The sequence below is a fragment of the Meleagris gallopavo genome, chromosome 7, assembly GCF_905368555.1.
Source record: "Meleagris gallopavo chromosome 7, MGAL_WU_HG_1.1, whole genome shotgun sequence".
NCBI classification, from domain to species: Eukaryota; Metazoa; Chordata; class Aves; order Galliformes; family Phasianidae; genus Meleagris; species Meleagris gallopavo.
Genome location: NC_139410.1, coordinates 2,396,543 through 2,417,275, shown reverse-complemented (window position 1 = coordinate 2,417,275; position 20,733 = coordinate 2,396,543). Strand labels below are relative to the sequence as shown.

Here is a 20,733-nt window from a genome sequence, read left to right as displayed (position 1 = left end):
GTTATATATAGTTAAACTGCATCTACAATGTCCTTCCTCTAGGATATCATTCAGTCTCTGCACTCCGTGCTTTAATCTCTTTAGATTTGTCAACTTATGGCAAGAGGCAACGCCTGGAAAGGAGATTTAGAGAACAAACTGTAACAGAAATAGCATTGGCAGTTCGGTATACATCGATCACCCTTCCAAGTCAGTGCTACAACATTACTGCAATATTAAGGGAAACAGTGCTATTAGGGTGGCTGAGAATATCGTCTCTCCCAGAATCTTTATGCCAAGTAAAAGGTTGAAGATGCATAAGGTATTCTCAAAGCCTGCTTCCTGCTGAAAGAAAATTTCCTTGGCACAGGATCTCTCTGACAGCTGCAGACTGCTCTCTGGAGAGCCCCTTCCAGGCTCCAGCACACCAGCTGAGGATGGAGCCAAGGAAGAAGGCTGGAAGAACATGCTAGCAGCACAATATTAGCATTTTTCCAGTGCAGATGTTTGGAGTGGCATGACAGTCTACCAGCACAGGCTGACATGTGGCCCAGGCTTTGCAACTCTATGAGTTATACTGCAGTTGTGAAACAGATGTAATCAGGTGGATGTGAGAACACTTGAATACTAACTTTAGCTACTGTTTTTTTTTCCTTTTTCTCTTCCAACACTTTGGGCATTCCGTGGGCCGAATGCATGGGCTCTGTGCTGTTGGATTACAGCCACTCTATATTAGAGAAAGCTAGGCAGAGACCTGCAAGATGATGAGCAGAAATGGTCAATGTGTATGGCTGTAATTCTACTCACATGGCCAGTTTTGGTGTCACACTTTTTAAAAGAAGCTGTGTTTGGGAATCAGCACAGGTACTTCTGTGCTCACTGTGCTGCACAGTTGGAATTAGCTGGTTTTGGTTGCTGTTAATTTCAAGTTCTGTGAGTTCTCTCAGTAGGGATCTAATTTTCTGCGAATATATCTTATTTCTGTGCGCAACATACTATGCCTAACCTCTCTCACATCACAATTCCTGTGCTGTCTGGCTTCAGGTACTGAAGTTTACTTCAGCGCCAGCAAGCTTTGAGACACTGATGTTAGCAGAATAATATCTTACAGCAGGTATATGGAGCTCCTGGTCCTTCACTGAAGCAGTCTAAGTGTGACCATAATTACTTAGCTGTTGAGAGGACACAGAATAGACATCTCATGTACCTCTCTCTGGAAATGAGGTCACTATCTTTTACAGAACAGAATATAATATGAAACATCACAACCAAATTGTATTTTTACATACTAAATAAGGGAATTAAAAAAATAATATTTTTGCATTATTTTTGTAGAGATACAAAACATAACGACATCTTTGGTTACTCAATCTGTTTGTGACACCTGTCTTCATTTACAGTTTTTATTAAGCCGACTTCTACAGGCAGTAAGTGAAGTACATTCACAGGTCTGACTAAGACAGATAGCTTTGCAGCATAAACACACATCTCAAACAATGCAAATGGTTGCAACAGGTTTTTTCTCTAGTTGTATTTAAGTGTTTATACAAGCTCAGTTCTGCCAACTGATTATTGGTGAGCGGTCCTTTTCCCTCAAATATTCCTGCTGAGCTCCTCTGGAATATTTAATGAAGGGGAGAGCCCCTCTATGCAAATTTATACTGCTGGGGACAAATTCCAATTTCCCCAACTGCACACGCACAATAATTTAAATAAGTTTCTGAAGTGCATAGACTCGATTCATATGCTGGGAATCACATTTGGCAGGGTTTTCAGCAGCCTACCACATTCCCTAAATGCAGAAGAACAGCCGATCCTTCTGAAGGATCCCTGGACTCCAATGCAGTCCTTCTGAGTGCCCTAAGATGTCCATATTGGCTACCCAGCTGTTCCAGACAGATGCAGAAATATTTATAAGATCCATTAGAAGACAGTGGGAGCACAACTAGCTTCAGTAGTTTTGCTCTATGTTCCTTTTCAATATCCAGCACATAACTGACATGTTTTGTCAAAATACCAACTCTTATCTATGAAAATTTGACTTCTCAGGAGCAAATCTGGTACCAACAGGTCCAGATTTGGGGTCCTCAGTGAGAAAATAACTCCCTGTTGCTCATGGGATGGTGTTTTGGTGCATGGCAGAGTAAAAGGAAACAAGAGAAGGCGAAGAAAGATACCCTTGTGGAAGAACAGATCATTCCAAGAAAAAGAAATCTGCATGATAGCTCACAAATTAGTATGGATTTTAGTGTTACTGCAGGAGTTAACCTGCAACCCACTGAAGTTAGTGTAAGGCTCCCATTTGTTTCTCTTCAATCATAGATTTCCAAAAGGAAGCACAGTGATTCTTTTAATACATCCTTTCACCAGCAAAGTATTAGGCATTATAGGGTTTTGCTCAGTGTGACTTTGAGAGCACTGTGTGATGTGGTTGCTTCCCTCCGGCTGCAATGAGGCAGGTAATGTAGGCTGAGGTACAGAGGTAGGAGGATTCACAGAATCACTGGTGCAGTAAATTGTAAATTAGGCTTAGATTAAATTGTGCTGAAATAACTTGATTGCTTTCCAGAAAAGATTATAGAACTACTAGCTGAAGAATCGTAAAATGGATGAGCTAATTACATGCTCACTTAACTCTTTGCTAAGCATGATACATCAAAATGAATTTTGTATGCTTATTATAAATGCAGTGTAGCTCTATGGTTTACATTACAGGTGTAATTCTTTTGCAAACAATTTTATATTGTACCTTTCAAATCCTATTCTCAGTCTAAATTGTCTGGATTATAAAAATTATGAGGACAGAAAGCAGGATCAGAGACTGCAAACAAGACATATTAATTAATGGAGCCAATCTAGGAAGGAGGTAATAGAGGATCTATCCAGAAACAGAAGCGGTTAGTATCGTGCCTCCATTAGCAGCTTCATGCCTTGTCAGAAACTGGAAGTAAACATCATCTTAACAATGCAGTCCCAAAAATTGCACCACATACATAGCATTCTTTGCTCTTGGAAGTGAAGAGCATGCTTTTTGCAGGAATTGTAATTCCATTGATTGTGTGTTAGTTTCCAGATTGTTGATACAAAGTTTAGAAGCTTTTTATATTTTATCTAAGTCCTCACATTGATGTGTTCTTTTTATTTGTTCAGATTGTTCACAATACAGACTACATTCATCTGAAGTGTTTAAATTGCATTAACTGAGCATGATCATCTCACAGTTTGTGGGAAATAGCTATATTATGTGAAGCAGAAATACATTAAGTTCTACACTAACTCTGAGAAAACCACCTTTAAGGAAACTTAATTTTTCCACTTGACATTTTTTCCAGCAATGTGAAATAGCACACTGACATCCTTGTAAAGTCTTGCCAGAGAGAGAACCTTTGGATTTCTGCATTAATGTGACCTTCCACTGCATGCTGTGTCTACCTCATTGACAGATTGACTGGACCACGCACCGCATTTTGTTTGAAACCAACACAGAAATTAATGGAAGAGCTGGTAGCCTTTTCATTTTCAAGAGGCTGAATCTTTGAAATGTCTCTGGATCACTGTGTGTGTATCCATACAGTGTGTAAACAAAGTTTCATTTTGCAAAGCTCTGTGAATACAGCTGCTTCTCATTTCAATCTTGCAGATGCTATCCTGCTTACAGGGCAACTTAGTTAAGGAGCTGTGTTACGTACAATATTCAGTTTTGATTGAAAAGTGAAAAACTTATTTATCATCCGCAGGCAAAACCTTCATGGTAAAAGAAACAACTGTGTCTTACTCAAAGCAGAGAACTACAGGTTTAGAAGGATCCCTTTTTCTGAGAAACAAATATAGTTGACTGTAAAAGTCCCCAAATATGCTTATTCATCTTATTATTACGGAAAGTCCTGGTGACTCACTGCACTGGCGAGGAAAGCTGGTTTAGTTTAGTTATAGCTGTTTTTAATTGACTTTGCTGTTAAGATGGTAACAAAACAGAAACAAGATGGAAGATTCCATGTATGTGAAGATGCCTTTTGCCTCGTGGCGTTCACCGGCTCTTTGGGTTGGGGTCTAGGGAGTGTTCTGCAGGAAGGAAAGTGTGTGGTGGTCAGCAGAGCAAAACAGACCTGACTGCAGAGCTCAGAAAATAGAAAAAGAGTACCTGTATCCAACCACAGCCAAAAGAAGGCTCAGGAGTACTGAGGCAAAGGAAGCAGAGGTGTAGATGTTAGCATGTTTTGTATGGATTTGTCTGTTTGAATACACACACAGATATTCTCCAAGTAGCTAATGAAAGACAAAATTTGTGAATCTATTTTGTGTTCACAATCTCCCAATGTGTACTTCTATAAATAACAGTGAGTGAAGTCTGAGAGTAGATTTGCTGAAGTCTCTGAGGAATCGGAACAAGGCTGGGTAATGCGAATCTAGGGTAGGGGACATAATTTCAGTGATGTCTGCAACCAGGGAACCTGTTCCTCTCAGTGTTTTTGTGCTCCAGGAAAGGCAAGAGCTGAAATCTTGTATGAAGAAAGCACTTGGCTGCTGCTCCTGCTTCTATGCACAGCACTCACATGTGCAGCTCTGCTAAGGCTGTGAAAGAGAACAGCATTTGTCCTAGGAGATAAGTAAATGAATTATTCTCAGTGAAGAACTCACTGCAACTCTGTTTTATCTGTTTTTACCAAACCTGACTTCTGCTGAAACCCAAGAGCTATCAGTGCAAGTTAATAATCTGTAAATTAAGTGTCAGTGCCCTCCTTGAGGAATACAAGCCAGCTGAGAAGGAATTGAAACCCTCGTGCTAGCAGTGTTTTCATATCACTCAGTCCAAGTTTCTTTTCTCGTCAGTGAATTTTTTGGGCTCATGACTCAAGTGCCGATTCCTTTTTTTTTTTTTTTCCTATGAATACCTTTGTAAGTATCATTTGGCATTTGAAGGGATAATGGAAATTCTAGCTAGGACTTCTTACCTTTTTTTTCCTTTTTTTTTTTTTTTTTCTCAGTTCAATAAGCAATATACATTGCTTACTGTGTTATCTCGTACTATATTGGATTATCTAGTATATATATGATTGGAAAACAAGCCTCAGGGAAAGCAGAGGACCAAGTGTGGTGAATAAAGCAACGAGTCTTCCAGAAACAATAACGAGGAAGCACTGAGCTACAAGGATGCACAGGGACACTGGTGGTCTACAAACAAGGCATGCAGATTTTTAATGAGGAGGCAATTATACTTTTTGAGAGTATTTTACAAACAGTAAAGATGACTTGATCCTAAATTTTCCAGGTGAATACACAGAATTAGAAAAAGATTAATCAGCTTGCTAACATCACTGAGCAGGCCAGCAGCAAGCTTAGCAGCATGTCTTTTGAGTTTTCAGTTATTATTACCCTGCTTCAAACTTACTTCTCCTTCTATCTGAATATTTGTGTTCGTGTGAGAGGAGGCAAAGGAAAATTATGTTAAAAGATGTACTGGAAAAGTACCAATAAGTTTAGATAAGAGTGCAAGCGATCTGTGTATCCAGATTTTGCTTTTTTTTTAAATGTCCTCTTCACTGTCTTGAAGTTAAAGTGATGTTGGACTGGAAAAGAGGAGCTCTCTGATATGTTTACACATCATTAGTCGCTGCATCTGGGAGGTAAGTTGCCATTGGCTTTCTGCATCTGGCCCCAGTGTAAGCAGATAAAGACAAATGCTTTCTGAATGCCAGGTCTCCCCAAGCATACAGCCCATTCTACCACGGCTCTTACATTTCTCTCCTCTCTGCAATCTCTTCAATAGATGCTGTGCTTCAGAAGAGCCAAGTTAATTATATTAAAAGTTCCAATGGTTTATTTTTCAGTAAGATTCTCAGACATATGAATCACCAGAAATAACCGTAGTTCAGGAAAAAATTCTGGGAGTTGGACATAACTGCTAGCACTTGGTCAGAGTCAATTATAGGGGACCTGGAGGCAAAGCAAAAGGGTGAAACAATGCTTTCCAGTGCCCTCTGAACACACAGGGAAACCACAGAGGCATCTCGGCTCTGTTTGGTGTCATAAATGAAAAAGTGAAAAAAACAGGGTAAAAGTTTTTGACCCTCTTTCAGTAATTTCTTTGTGTTAAAACAGAGCATTGCATGCACTTTTACTAATCACTGCCTGAACAATGTAAGCATGTGCTTAAGAGCTTTGCTGAAAATTGAGAAATGTTGGTTGTTGCATTTTTCCCTCTTTGTTCAATGTTCATTATTATCTTTTCCAAAAGAATATCTTTCCAAAAGCCCTCAGATGGCTGATGTCTTATAGATACTTTCCTGAAACATGGCAGTCAGTACATACAGCTGAGTTCTTTTTCAACTTCCTCAAAACTGGGAAGACTAAAAGGACAAGGATCCAAAGTGATTTTCTCAAACTTTTACAGTGGTACAAACTAAGCGTTCATGTGAGTCATATAAACTCTGTGCCTCTAAGAGAAAGTTCAAGCAACAAAGAGTACTTTTAATACTGAGTAGACGCAGTAAAACTGAGGATGCAGACTGTGTACTCCAGAAAAATATGTTTCTGCACAGAACAGAGCTTTCACGGGATTCAGGGTAACAGTACGTGGAATCAATTTGTGCCTGGCAAGGAAAATAAAAGTATAACATTTCTTATGCGAAGTTTTTTCCATATTCACTCCAACAGTGTGTATCATTAGTTACATCTGTGACAAAAACATCACTTAAAGCAGGCTAGGAAAGAGAAACCTTGGCTAGCTTACACTATTACTTCATCTCTCGGGTTTGCCCCAGTGCACTTTTCCAGTAATTTGATATTTGGATAGAGTTTGTATCGTCTTATATAAAAGAACTTACTATCTATTATTCTTTAATCGCTAAGGTTGCACTCACTACTTTGATAATTATATAGAGGGTAGCCAACGTGTCAGATATAATTTTTTGTACATCAGCTTAATTAGCAACTTCTCTTGGTTTAAGCTTATAGCTGGAGTCCATTCCTGTCTTTGAAAAATGAAGGTTCTGTGTTCACTGTGGTCATTGTGGTTTTATGGCAAATTATGAACTGATTCTAGAGTGGTTACATTATTTCATTTGTAATTGTTTATGAAAACTGTGACTGTAATGAGGTTATAAATATGTAAATATCTGTAATGTAAGGTTTTAAAAACAAAAACAATTCTATTGTGTGTGAACACAAACTTGATTTTTCCTTAAAAAAAATCCTACAACACACATTTCAGTGTTTTCTCATCAAGACTCGGCAGTAGCCAGTATCATGCTTTGCTCAAATACATTGTATGCCTTTAAGCTATTTGCTATTATATGTAATTCAGTGAAGAGGGACAAAGTAACCAATTCTGCATTTTGTGCAGAAATACTTAATCTCATGTTAGATGTCACCCTTGAGAGGCCTCTCATCTGAGAATCCTTAGTGAGAACTCTGAGAAGTATAAGATTTAATACAGTTAATATTTCCTGTGTTTTGTTTTATATAACTCCCTGTTCTCGTGTGCAGAACAACTGTGAGGCTCTTAGAAAAGGGGAAATCCACAAAATAAGAAAAAAAAAACAACAACAATCTGTCATGATAAAAACACCAAGGAAGAAAGGCAGCTGGTCTAAAGCAATGGAATGAATGAGGCACAGCATGGCTACAGGGATCCAAAAATATACATATACATGGAGGTATACAAGGGGATTCTCTGTACCTCAGACTGTATCTTTTCTTCACCTTAAATTGCAGTTATGTATCCTGCAATGTTGTTGTATAACAAAGGTGAAAACACCAAAGCATGCAGGACCCTTAAGCTGGAGGAAGGTTGTGCTCTTGCAGCAGTAGTAGATCAAGTTCAGCTGGGGAAGAAGTAATAAGACACATTCTTCTATAATAATTCAGCAACAGAGTATTGTTTCCAGGAATTCAGAACGCTAATCTTTTATTCCAGGTTTACAAAAGAAAATTAAATTTCCCATTAAAAAAAAAAATCAGAATACTTGGATTTCTCAGCTTGGAATTTGTGAAAACAGTTTCTATTCCCAATTTCAAAGGAAAAACGGATGGCATGGAAGAAGAAATGGACAAAATAAAATCTAACATGTGTTGCTGAACAGATATTGCAGTACCAAACACCTACTCAATAACTGATGTAATAATGAAGCTTGCTCAAATAGTTCTCACTTGAACTGCCAAAAGCTGTTGTAGTCCATACTATGCTTGTGCCATAATTGCTGGCTTTAAACTCTGTGTAACCCCACAATAGTCAGTAGCCCTGAAAAGCACATTGCACTGAATCTCAAACTATTAAAGCCTAGGAAAGCAGAAACAAGAAAATCCTCTCTTCTCATTGTTAGAGGAGGAACAGTGAAACAAGGGGTGGGATAGACAAATTATCTCTTCTGTGAATAACAGTGCCGGGGCACGTAGGGGACAAAGAAGGAAAAATATCTGCTCAAGAATATTCTGGCTGCTGGTTGAAGCCAATGTGTTCCCTCTATCCAGATTTCTATAAAACTCTACTCAGAGATTTTGACCTCTTAGGCTTTAGAGGAGTCCAATTGCACAGAAATATTTCTAGACTTTTTAAAATTAATTTTTACATTTGCTCTAATACATATTTCTCCTCAGCAGAATGCAAGGACACTGGTTTCAAGTCTGCCAACTGCGTGTGCCCTCCTACTAGAGAGAAAGGAGTTAAGAGGAGTGGAGATAAAAGCAGCTGGGATCTATCAAGCAATCAGGGCTCTCTGCCAGGGAAGAGAGGGACTGGGACTAAGAGGATGGCTTTGATCCGAGAAAGAGAGAACTGGAGGTCAGGAAGTATGAAGTAAGACTAACTCTGTTTAATTTGGCTCTGGTTTGGAGAGGTAACGTTTATGTTTTTGTATTGATTTTTATAATTTTGCCATCCATTTTTGCTGTGGTTGTGGCTCAAAACTTACTGAGGTGACATTAAGCACAGTAGTAGCTACGAATGGCATAACTCAGTCACAAGGATGATGTTTCTGTGGGTTTTGTAAGCTTCTAAGTCCTTCAGGATTCTTCCATTAACAACTTCATCCCTTAGAAAAAGGAAGTTGTTCATGTGTGTAATCAAGTCTCTGTGTTCATTCAGGTTACATAATGTTCACCTATGCAGAAAAAATATACTGTAGCTTTTTAATCAAATGGGTGATTCCTACTTAAAACTGTAGAACAGTGCCACAACACTTAACTGCGTTCCCTGAAGACTTCTGTGTCTCTGCTAATGTTCAAAGGGATGAGGTTTGTGCTAGCCTACAAGAATGTTGCATAGAAGATAAAGAAGCTTTGGGAGTACTTGTGCATGAGTAAGCTGGTGTAGAAGTTGGTGGTGTAATGTGTACCATAATCCTCTGAAATATTTTGTAAAGCAGACAATTATTCATCTATTGAACGTAACACAGAGACAGTCATTAGCAGGAATCAGAGTTGAGAAAATGAAGTCAAAAGCAAACTGATGAACTTTGCCCATAAGGCTCTGAGTTCTGAGAATTAATGGGTCTTCTGTTTCTTCATGAGAATACACTGAGATCAATCATGGATGACTTTTTCCCTTGAGTTACTAGTTTTCTAATATTTTCTAAATTCTTTTGCTATGTATAAAAAAGAAAATGCCGCTAAGCTTAGTGGATTTTATATATATATGTATATTGAGTCAGACAAATTCTTAAACTAGAACCAGTGAATTTGATGCTTGTTGTACTACTACTGTTGCTGTTGTGCTTTTGTTCAGTTTGTAAACCTTCATGCAATGAGAAAAAAATATGAATAAGAGTCTTGTATACAAACTGAAACTGACTGTAAGCATAAATGCTTTGAAATTGATAGGAATTTTAGTTCAGTTATAAATGAATTATTCAAGCAGAGGAAATAATATCTAGTTTTATTCCAACTATACTCTCTGTAGAGAAATGTGTGTCTGCACAGCAAACGTCATCCTAAAACTCTCAGTGGTGTGTAGGTGAAGGGTGGTATTTGCTCTATTAGTAAGGAGGATGCAGCAAATACCTCGATAAAATAAGAGACATAGTAATCATGATTATTTGAGAATATCTGAAAGCTGCAGCTGATACTGCAGTTAACTTCAACTTGCAGTGGCTGTCAAACGCAAGAATACATCATGATCAAACTGTGCAGTTGGCATTTATTTTTCTGGCCGCAATTGCAATTTATTCAGTCAACTGTAAATTGCATTGTTTTTATCAGTAGAAGATTTGAGATCAAAATACAGCAGAAGGATTAAATTCATCTGTAACTTGTGAGTGACTTCCGAAGTGAAGTCAGCTTTGTAGCTGATGAAAGTGCTGAAATTAAGGGGCTGGGAAAGAGGCTGTGGCTCAGAAAGTCCCAGCTGGAGAGTTGCAGAACCTCAAGCATCTTGGAAAATGTAATTAAAAAATTTAAGTTTCTACTTTTGTATCACCTTACTTAAGGAATAGGGTTGTGGGTTTTTTGTTGTTGTTGTTGTTGTTTTCTTTTCTTTAGTAATCTACAGTAACATTTGCATGCATGATCTCAAAAGGCACATCAACGTGAAGTTTATGCAATGCTTAGTTTGTCTGCAGAAGTCAAAGCCCATTAAAAAAAAACCTTGTTGGCTATCACTCCTGGTGTACGGTCTTATACATTTAGAAATTGGAAATGCATCTCTAATTTCAGATGATGCCAAGGTAAGGTGGAACAGGCAGATTCCCTCAGAGGGAGGAAAATATTTCTTTATTTATTTATACAGATGTTGGGTTTAAAAAAAAAAAAAAAACAATCTTAATTTTGAAAAAAAATCTAGAAGATCCATACTTGAATCCTGAGGGAATAGGGTGATAGATGATATAGTCTACATAATGGTTTGTTTTTTTCTTAATGAAAAGATTTTTTTTTGTGTTATTATGTCAACTGTAAATGTAATGTAGCATTTTCTTTCTTTCGCCATCACGATTGTAACAATGGGCTCTGATGTGGAGAACTATAGAACAAATATTTTCTTTTACTGAAAACAACAGAAAATGAATGCCTAATTTGCTTATTACTGCAGCCAAAATACATAGAAAGGGAGTTCAAATTGAAAATAATTTTAATATTAAATAATATTAAATATTATAATTATATAATATATAATATAAAAATATTATAATTTTAAATATTTTGTTCTTGCAAGATGATGAAAGAATGGTATTGAAATAGACTGAGTTTTTAGTTTTCTATGATGTCAATGTAAGGATTTCTTTCTACACCTGCAGCACCAGGAGATTCACATTGCAGACAAAAGTACTTCCTGCTGCAAAGAGATAAGATACCAGACTAGTGTTTAGAGTCATCTGGAGTTTAAATTAGTTGCAGTCGTGAGGTATTGACTACTTGTACCTCTTCCCATAAGATCCTAACTGCATAGGTCTGCTTGTGCAACTTGAGTTGCGAAATCTGATCGTTCTTTTTCAACACTATCATGGGGATTAAAAAAGATATTTTGTTGGAGGAAGGAAAACACAGGTAAGGAGCTTTAGCGGAGACCTGTTGGTACTAAAATTAAATTAAAAATCCTTATTCTTAAGTCAAAACATGGTGCTTCTTATCTATCTTTTCATTTTTCCATTGCTGTGTGGAATGTTTCAGTTGCTTTTGTGACTCACAGGGCAAAGAGCATCTCTTCTGAGGGGGGGGGGGAAAACACAGTAGCTTTGTCTTTACTACTCATGTGATGTGTTTCTCCAGATTGATATCAGATCTGCTGATTTTAAGTTCAGCATTTTCTTTCTCTCGGGTGTAGTGTTTGCAATCTTATGTCCTCATCACAGACATAAATAATAAAAGTATTAGATCTTGAAATACTTTTAAGAAGACTAAACCCAGTAAATACAAGTTAACTTAAAATACATTGAAGATAGCTACATCTGGTATAAAAGAAAAATGTCTGCTTGTAAACAGCCTCTTTAGAGGCCATAATTCAGTGTTGTTTCTGTGTGTGTGTCTGTTTTGTTTTGTTTTTCCAAAAGGCCCAAGCAATTTCAAATTAAGAAGCGTCCACCTCACTGTGCTCACATCCACTGATTGGTCTCCATAAACATTAAGCAAGTGTCAATGAAAGTCAGTAGGTGCGTTTTTTTTCTGCATGGAAAGAATTAAATGACACACCTTTGTTTCATATGCACTTTGTCAGGCTGCCCCTCTATGCCTTCTTGCAACTCAAGTCCTTAAAATCTTGGCTTGCTAATGGGTAGATTTCCAGAACACTCAAATCAGCATTTTCTGTCCAAGATTTGAAACAGAAGGCATCAATTTGCAGAGGAAAAAAACAGGCTCACACTTCTCAGTGTTTTCTGTTTGTTTGGGTACTGCTTAGTTTTCTGTCTCAGAGTCAGAACAGCAACACAATTCCAAACTTTTTTTTCCAAATGCAATAAAACTCTGAAGTACATAGGGAGAAGTTATTATTCATAACGAGATTAGGTTTTTGTAACAAAACTTAATTAATGTTTCACCAGGATACCATGCTTTGAGTTCTAGGTATCCTTTCCCCTTCCATTCAATACCTTATTGTAATGGTATTCATAGCTACAGCATCCTTTACAATCAAATTTTGTCTGCTGGCAGGTCAGATCTGAAGAGCCATTGATTCAAAACATTTCAGTTCTGGGAGACAAAAAAAAAAAAGTCGAATCTTGTTCTTTACATTAATAGATTTGACACATTTTTCATTTTGAGAAATGAATGTCCTACTAGGATGCTAAGGGTGATCTGTTGAATCAAGAGTCTGTTCTGAATTAGAGCTAAACAGACAATCCTAAGAGATTGATTTGGTTTGTTTGTGTTGGAAATAAGTACTAATTTTTTTTTTTTTCTCCCTTGCTTCTAAACACATGGGCTCTCACCAAAAGTACATGCTGACTTAAATTTGTTGTTGCTTAACATACTTCACCTAAAAGAAGTTAAAGGCTGACTACCTTTTAATGCGTGGGGACACTTAACAGCTGGTGGTCCCACACATCTAACTTTAACCAAACTTAGCAGTCCGCCTTAAGTTTGTAAGTGTTCCTATTTAGGCCAAGTCTCAATGTTAGAGGCAAGGTGTTTGTAATGGTGGTTTAGAAGAATCCCTAGCATGCTGTGACTGTCCTTGGGAGCATTCGCTATTTCAAACATTTTTATTGAATCAACACAGACTCTCAGATGAAACACGTGCTTAAAGATGCAGCCTCTGGAGTTAGAGAAGTCAATTAAGAAAGCAAACAAATTTCCACTGACATGAAAACAGGATTTCACATATGTACTTTGCTGCTATTTTAAAGGTCTGGTTTATCCCTTTGAGACATTCCTGTGAGAATATGATGATTTGATGAGAAACTTGAAAGCTCAGCTGCTGCTGTACTAATTTGTCTTGAAACAACTGCTTTCATTTATTGACTACCATGTGTGCCTTTTTGTCTATAACGTATTGTGGGGGGAATCAGTAGTATAACACTAATAAAGTATAAGAATGGTTTAGAGAAGAGCAACAGAGCTGGTTGAGGGAATAGAAAAAAGACGTGAGAAGCAGCTGGGGGAACTAATTTGGAGAGAAGGAGGCTGAGAGGAGACTTCATTGCTTTCTGCAACTATCTCAAAGGAGGTTTTAGTGAGGAGTCTCTTATCATGTGGTAAGTGGTAGAACACAAGGAAACAGCCTCAATAGGCCGTTTAGGTTGGATATCAGAAGTAATTTCTTCACAAAACAGCATGGTTAGGCATTGGAACAGGATGCCCAGGGAGGTGGTGGGGTCTCCATCCCTGGGGGAACTTGTGGATTAATGCTTAGGGATGTGGTTTAGTGGTGGACTTGATAGTTAAATGGATGATTGGACCTAAACATTTCTGTGATTCTAGAAATGGCATTTGCCTGAAAGTTGATACTTAAGAACTATACTTTCTATGCAGATATTTCTATAGCTGTAATGAAATATCAAGACAATACAATGAGAATACTTTACCTAGGTCTTTTTATTAAAAAAAAAAAAAAAGACAAAAAAAAAAAAAAAAACCACAGCTCTTAATCTTTAAAGAAGGGGCAGGTGTTCTTCTAGGACACCTGTCCTGCTTTTTTTGTAAGAACATCTGCTAGCGTGCACTAATTTTGGTGGTGGTGGTAGCTTTGTTTTTTCTCACTGATTTCATCTTCAGCATAAGGAATGTGTAAGGGGAGAGAATCTTAAATGCACCTTATTATCTCTTCTAATTTCTCTTAAAAAGTCATTGATGTACTACTACAGAATTAATATATTGATGAAACTGCAATAGCTCTGCATTGTTAAATGTGTCTCTGATTAGCACAATAACAGGAAATAAAACATACATTTAATTCTTCCTGGCGTACACAAACAATCTTCAGTGCACTCTCTACAATCCTACTACATGCCTTTTGTAAAAATTACCTGAGGTGTTAATTTGTTCACTTCACAAGCTCTAGACATAACATTGCATCTCCCTGAGAGAATTTAGTCAAGGACCCTGTGACTTACAACTGCAGGTAGCAGACAGCAGGCATCAGAATACACGCATCTCATGCTGCCCGAATAGGCTTGTTCCAGATAGGGCAAATCCACACTGATAAATGAGCATTGGATGTTACAGACAGGGGAATGGGAGGGGAAAGGTCTGCTTCAACTATGAAGATGAAAACTGAGAAGATCTTCACTGTTGTTTCCAGCTATTTTCTAGAGGACTCTTCTTCCATGATGAAGACTTGAACAAGAATTAAGGTGTGCAAACTGGATCAAAATTGTTTAAATCTGTCAAGTAGAAGGAAACTTTAAAACCTTCTTGGAGCTGCATCTCAGTAAGAATACTAGTTGTTCAAGCATTAAAAACTAGTGAATTTTCAAGGAAAAAAAAAAGAATTTGAGTTTGTTGATTTCTGTTGCCAAAGAACACTCAAGAAATAAGATGATCTTGTTCTTAAAATCCTTGGAGTAATGAGTCTCAGGAATGCCTCTGTAGCCTTGAGTCATTTGTCTGAATTCTCTGCTGTGTAAATGCAAACTTTTTTTTCAACTTATATAACTGACATTTGATTCCAAGAATTCTGAGAAAATGCTCAACAAATTAGTAATGCGTGTAAACTATCAGTCATAAATTTAGCTAAAAGAAACTTTGGCATTGCTTTTGTTTAAAAATGCACCTAACCTTCTGTGTTCATTTGTATAATGCGTGCATGAGTGTCAGTAGGAGTTCAACAGAACCCAGACAGTAGAAGGTTTGCCAGTATCTCCTTACAATATATATACTTACTTCAGTATCAAGATCCTTTTATTCACAGGAACATTAAATGTTGAAAAATATCTGCTTTTCAGATGAACTTGGAATGGTGGGATAGGGAGTGAAGGGGGATATTTGGAAGCCCAGAAATATGAAGCAGCTCACGCCCTGCTTTTATCCTATGAGCCCAAAGTGGGTGAGCCTTACTTAACTGTGCATTTTTAATGGGAATGCTCAGTATAGTCTGTATTCGTATTAACATTTCTCTTATGCTGCAAACCTCTGTGATTATCTCTTGAAGTCTGTCTGTCTCTCCAGAACTTACCTGAGTTAAAAACAAAGGCAGCAATTCAGCATGCTTTGAAGGACAGATTTGGAAAACCTCAGTGAAACTAAAATGGAATAGCTGATATTTAGAAAAGCACTAGCCTGTAAATTACGCAAGGCAAACGTGGAATGTTCCTAGAAACACACATTCAGTGGAGTCTTCTTTCCTCACATCCACTTTTGGACTCAAGTGGTGTGGTGGGAAGAACTTTATTTGCGTTTTTTTTATGTGAGTTAGTTGAGGGAACATAGTCTGCTGTGTTTGCCAGAACGAATACAATTTATTTTTCACCTTTCACTCACTTATCATTTGGCTTTGGCCTACCTGAATTGCCGCTTGTCCTACTTAGGCAGTTTCCTCTTTGCATGCAGAGTCCTTTGAAGTGGGACTTGCTTATGCGTAAGTCCACTTATGTAACCAGATTACTGTCGCCAAGCCTTTTAAGGGGGGCTCCACTAAGGATCAGTGATGTAGGAACATGCTTCCCTATCAGCTTTGCTATAGCACCAGCTTGTTGATGGTCTGGGTGTGCTGTGCATTACTTCCAGTTGTGGAAACGTTTGAATCCGAGGACTTTCTTTCTGTCCTTGTAGCACAGTAATATCATGCTTGTTATGTACAAAGCACTCTACTGCAGCAACACCCTGCCAAACAGGGAGCAGAAGTTTTTGACTTCTGTTATATTTAGCATGTATCAGGCAAATCATACCAATCGTTGTTAAACTTGAAAAAGTAAAGTTCTGAAAGAATCATTTAAAAAAATGATTTTACAGAGTTCAAAAGATCTTTTTGTGGGCTCCACAGCACAATGTTTTCACTGAAGATTTCTCTGACAAATTCTTAGTGCAGTTTGGAACATCTTCATCTAGTAATTAAATCTTAGTAAAGAATGCAAAGCAGAGTGACGGAAGTCTTCAGGAAAAATGTCTGGGCCAAACTGTGGCTACAGGTGTGTCACTGGCATCCTGGATGACTCAACACTGCGGCATTTGATGGTTTAACAATATTGTATTTATTTTCCAGCAAACTTATGAAGCAGAGTGTGAAGCTAGCTGCCAAGTGCTTCTGTTCATTAGGTTCCGTTAAGAAGAATTATCTTGTTTAGTGTTTTGTCTTACAGTTTTAAGAAACATTATTTATTTTTTTAAATGGTATCTCGAGGCAGTATTTAGGTGATCCCCTTTAATGTCCAAGCTAGGTGTGCTTGTTCTTACACTTGAAATTTACTTGAGTGTCTTTTTCAACTGAGCCTAATATAATATAATATAAACCTAATATCAGTCTTTTACATAATCTTGCATCAAGTCAGACTGACAGATTACTCTGCATTGTCCTTGACCTCAGCTATGCTTTGGATCTTTGAGAAGTGAGGTCATTCTGTTTCTGTGCCGGATGAGAGTAGATTAATTTCTGAATTAGTTCAGGTGTGTGAACTAGCTACTCTTATGTTGAATATGCTAAGAGTTTATGTGACTTGGTATTGGTAGATGACAACTGACTTTCCTGTAATGAACCTTTTTTTTCTGTGAACTACTTACACTTTGTGCTTAACAGCACTAGTATAATCCGTAATTTTAAATAAAACTTGTCTTCTTTTTTATATACAGCAGTGAGTGATGTATAAGTATATTGTATTATTTTTTTTTAGCACGCTAAGTCTCTTCTACATACTTCTTTACAAACCTGTAATATTTAGTGAACATCTTCGCCTGTCCCGTCACTCGCTCTTTACCTTTTATTGGCAATTTTTTTTTAATCACAGGAGAAACTGCCAGTGAAATAATGTTAACTAAAAGCATGCTCTATCCAATAGCATTTATTTCATACAGCACTTAAAAAGTATGTGGTTGGAGGGCATGATTCTTAGGTGGATCTTGGTGCAGTTTAACTCCAGATGTGTGTGTATATTCCCAGAAGGGTGGAGATGTGCTCTGCCTGACCTTGTTTCTTCAACAGGAGAAAACTCATTCTGGTCTGTGTTACATCCTGGTTCTGGTTGACTGAGGCAAAAACTGTTTTTGATGGCTAGCATTTAGTCCTCAGATCAACATCATAAAGTGAACTCTCCTGCTCTGGTCTGCTTTACAAAGAAACATTTCCAACTTTCACATTGCAGAAATAAGTGACAGTAAGTACTGAGGAACGTGCTGTAAGATAGGGATGGGAGCAGAATGAAGCCCTCATTGTAAAAAAGGAAATGGTTAGCAACCTGCTATGACACTTAGATGCATGCAAGTCTGTGGGGCAGAATGAGATCTGCTCAAGGGCACTGAGGGAGCTAGTAAGTGCTAATCAAAACGCTCGCCAGCGTTTACCAGCTATTTTAGCTATCTGGACAGTCCCAGATGTTGCCACAGGCTTGTCAGTCTGATTTCAGTGCTGGGGAAGGTTATGGAGTAGATCATTTTGAGTGCTATCATGCAGTATATACGGCACAAGGAGACCAGGTCCAGCCAACATGGGTTTGTGAAAGGCAGGTCCTGCCTGACTAACCTGATCTCCTTGTATGACAATAAATGTCACACCAAAGGAGGTTTACGTTTGATATCAAGGCAAATTTCTTCACAGAGAGAGTTGTTAAACATTGGAACAGGCTGCCCAGGGAAGTAGTTGAGTCATCATCCCTGGAGGTATTTAAATGACATGTAGATGTGGTGCTTAGGGACATGATTTAGTGATTAACCTGGCAGTGCTAATTAATGGTTTAACTTGATGATTCCAAAGATCTTCTCTAACCTAAATGATTCTATGATTCAATTTAAAACACTGCATTCACCTATAGTCAGGAGCTCCCTTTCTTTGATCTCTTGGCTGAAAGATTAAAAGAATACTGAAGTTGCCTGTTAACTTAAAGAAAAAACATCAGACAGTTGTAATCCTCTGCCACTAACTAAGTCACAAAATCTGAATTTATCCCTGTAGATGTCTAAAGCAACTGCCACAAGCCCAGATGTCCTAGCAAGGTACTTCCAAGTAAGAAAAATAGCCAAGGGACAGAAGGTTAAATGTAGACAGTCCAAGCAATGAAGTATTCTTAGGTATAGGGAATAAAAATGCAGCCTAAATAAATATTAAGACATGCACAAAAAGACACATTTTCTTTTAGTTAAGTGAAATACGTTTAAAATAATGTGTTCACATAACATTCTGGCTGGGTTAGTCGTATGGCAAACAAGAGTGCCAAATTCAAGTTGTAGACTGCATCCAGAAAAACAGAGTAAAAATGCCAATTCTGCTTTAATATGCCTAAAGCAATACTGCTGTAAACATGAGAAGATGATCTGTGGCAAAATCATGGTATGGGATTTTTTAATATATTTTAAGGTAAGTTTCAAAAATTTAGAGTGGTTATCCTTATACTTGTTTAAAGGGTGGTGAATATAGTAGATGGATCTGATTTTGGTTGCTGCTAAAACCTTAATCATAATCATAAATGGTTTTTGTTTTATAACGTGAATTTCTGTAGTGTATTAGGCTAAAAAATGAAGTAGTTGTTATAGTTGTTTAGTTGTGCATGCATGCTAACAAGAAGCATGAATAGAGTCCCCCATTTCAATAGAAGAGTATGATGGGGAATAGGGAATATGCAACAAAATAAGTCAGCTTAGAACACAAAACAGAGTTATACCATAAGATAAAAGAAGTGCTGTAGTGATGACCTATTCACAAAACATGGGATCATCAGAATATGAGGAAAAACATTTGGCAATCTGATATGACATTTTAGGAAGAGATTGATGCAGATAAGGGGGAGACTACTGAAATCTTTGGTTGCTAGAATTTGCAAGCTGTTTAGAGTGTGGCATTCGTTTTTACTTTTATTTGCTTTTGTGAAATAGGAGAGCAGCCAAAATACAACTTGATTGCATTATTACACATAACTTTTTTTTTTCTTTTTTTTTTTTTTTTTCCCCAAACTGGAAGCAACTAAAGCTAGTCTATACGGTAGTGCAGCACTCCCAACATAATTTTCTCCACTCTTGGTTGGACAGGTTGATGCCATACAACTTTAGAGAACGTTTTTTCTAAATCAGTCTAAGTCAGAACAAAAGTTTTTCAGTGCCTGAGAAATGTAGAGTAATTTGCTGAAGGAGTCTTTGGAATAAAGTAATGGTTGGCAGGTAATAAGAGAATTTTAAGAGAGACTGACCACCTTAAAAATTTATTAAGTAATTAAATGGTTGAATCCAAAGTGAATCGCTGATAGGAATATAAATATTTAGTAGGTATCTCACGATTCTTCTTATGATTGAGAATATCTTCTTAAATCCAGCCTCCCTCACCTACATCAAACTTGAAGCCTGGTGCCAGGATAATCATGGAAGAAAAAGTGTATGAAGTCCTTAGTTAAACCTTCTGTTCTGTACTGGATTTAGGAAGGGCACCTTGTTTTCCCCTATAAAACTCTGCTTTCTGTGAAAGGATTAGCTATGGAAGAGAGCTGGGCAGGCAGAAACTTAGGGAACTCTCATTTTATGCGTGCGGTGATTCAGATGCAAGTATGTTCTGCTAGGTCTGGCCAGAGTGCACAGCCTGAATAATGGAACAAGTGATTTTTGCTTTTAAGAATGAGACAAACTTGTTTTCCTCTCTCAAACATTTTTTCAAAAGGTCTGTAGATGATAATCTATATTACTTAAAAGCATTTGTTCTCATCACAGATTAACAATTTTCAATACAGAAATGTTGTTGCGTCTATTGCCAAATGTGGTTTTAATTCAGACACGTATAATGGTAAAATATTGAGCCAGCTTAAACCTCCCTCTCAAATACATAACTAGGTGTACAGTGTAATAATAGAAGAAGGTTGGTATTTTCCTGTACATCAAATTTCTAAGGCTGGTATTCTACTACCTGGGTGATTAAGTAAATATTAATCTTTTTCTTAGTGTGACTTTAAGTAGCACGCTGAATTCTTGCAAGATATGTAAGTGGCACAATTTTAGTACGTAATATTTTTCTTTGATATCAGCTCTTTATCATCAATGTTGTAAGTCTCTTGGTTTTCTTTTTCTTTTTTTTTTTTTTTTAGATCTACCACACTTAGAGTTTCATTCATTTATGTATTTAAGGAAGGTTTCTCCATGTCTGCCTAAGTGAAATAGCATCTGAAAAGCAGGTACCTGCACTGGTCTCTTGGCAGCAGCAAATGCTCAGTTATTCTGGAAAAAAATGGAGAGGAAATTTCAAGGAGACCCTGCCAGTTCCTATAA

General features: G+C 37.5%; 1 long non-coding RNA gene across 2 annotated transcripts in view; it reads left to right on the top strand.

The window, feature by feature from the left end:
• Positions 1–2,869: 2,869 nt before the first annotated feature.
• Positions 2,870–20,733, top strand: part of LOC116216797 (uncharacterized) — an 86,540-nt gene continuing 68,676 nt past the window's right edge. Inside the window, exon 1 of one of the 2 annotated variants that reach the window (XR_014884555.1) lies at positions 2,870–8,773. This is a non-coding gene — a long non-coding RNA (uncharacterized LOC116216797). The remainder of the gene's footprint in view (positions 8,774–20,733) is intronic. The other variant, XR_014884557.1, reaches the window with a different exon arrangement.